At 56.8% G+C, this 1,184-nt stretch overlaps 1 protein-coding gene across 2 annotated transcripts in view; it reads left to right on the forward strand.

The window, feature by feature from the left end:
- The window catches only part of ITGB7 (integrin subunit beta 7), a 15,780-nt gene that overhangs the window by 7,076 nt on the left and 7,520 nt on the right, over positions 1 to 1,184 (forward strand). The window lies entirely within an intron of this gene.

Consider the following 1,184-nt stretch of genomic DNA (forward strand, 5'->3'; position numbering starts at 1 on the left):
GAGGGTGTCTCCCTGGCTGGTCAAACAAGACTGTTCTTTTTTTTTTTTTTTTGATTTTTTGGGAAATTTTAATTACTTAATTTATTTTTGGCCATGCAATGCATGTGGGATCTTAGCTCCCCGACCAGGGATCAAACCAGTGCCACCCCGCTCCATTGGAAGCAGGGAGTCTTGACCACCAGGGAAGTCCCAGGCTGTTCTTTTTTTTTTCGGTACGCGGGCCTCTCACTGTTGTGGCTTCTCGCACAGGCTCCGGACGCGCAGGCTCAGCGGCCATGGCTCATGGGCCCAGTCGCTCCGCGGCATGTGGGATCTTCCCGGACCGGGGCACGAACCCGTGTCCCCTGCATCGGCAGGCCCGGCGGACTCTCAACCACTGTGCCACCAAGGAAGCCCCAGGCTGTTCTTTTGTTTATGCCTTAAAGAGACAGGGCTCATGTTGTAGCAAAGCATGAGGGGCGCCTGAACCGGAGGGTGGGGAAGAACTGTCTCTCTCACAGGAAGATGGAGAGTTAGATGAGATAAGAAATGAGGGCACAGTCACTAGGAGGAAGAGCCACAAAACTGAGTGGGTCCAGGGGAAAGGCACATAGTGAATCTGGGAGGCCGGGAAGGGGAAGACTCAGAGTCAGTGGGAGGCAGAGGCCAGAGGTGCCAGGCAGGGACTCTTGGGACAGCTGGGTATATGTTTGTCTCCTCCAATCCCCCGACCAGAGGCTGGCACCCGGGTCAGCTGAGAAGCCACCCTAACCATTTCCTTCCCCTGTGGCTTCCCAGCCAGTGCCAGGGGTACCAGACACATTGAGGGGGAGCGGGGGGTTCTCTCCTGTCCCTATCCTTCCCCTTCCCAGGGACTGTGGGTCTTAGTCTGACGCCCTTCCCATTTTGGCCTGAGCATTCAGGGGAGGTTGGACTAGGAGGTCAAGCTCCTCCTTTTTTAATGGCAGTGAGGTCCCTGAGATCTCAACAGGAAGTCTGTGGCACTGGGGGAGTGGAGAGGTAGGGTGTCTGGGGAAAGGGGGCATCCAGATAAGGGTAGGAGAAGGGGCGGTGCTGTAGGAAGTGGGGTCTGACAAGGAAGAAAGGACGGCGTTCAAGGGTAGCCGTGGGGGCTTCCCTGGTGGCGCAGTGGTTGAGAGTCTGCCTGCTAATGCAGGGGACACGGGTTCGAGCCCTGGTCTGGG

This window comes from Neophocaena asiaeorientalis, unplaced genomic scaffold (assembly GCF_003031525.2).
Source record: "Neophocaena asiaeorientalis asiaeorientalis breed wild unplaced genomic scaffold, Neophocaena_asiaeorientalis_V1.1 scaffold134, whole genome shotgun sequence".
Taxonomy (NCBI): Eukaryota; Metazoa; Chordata; class Mammalia; order Artiodactyla; family Phocoenidae; genus Neophocaena; species Neophocaena asiaeorientalis.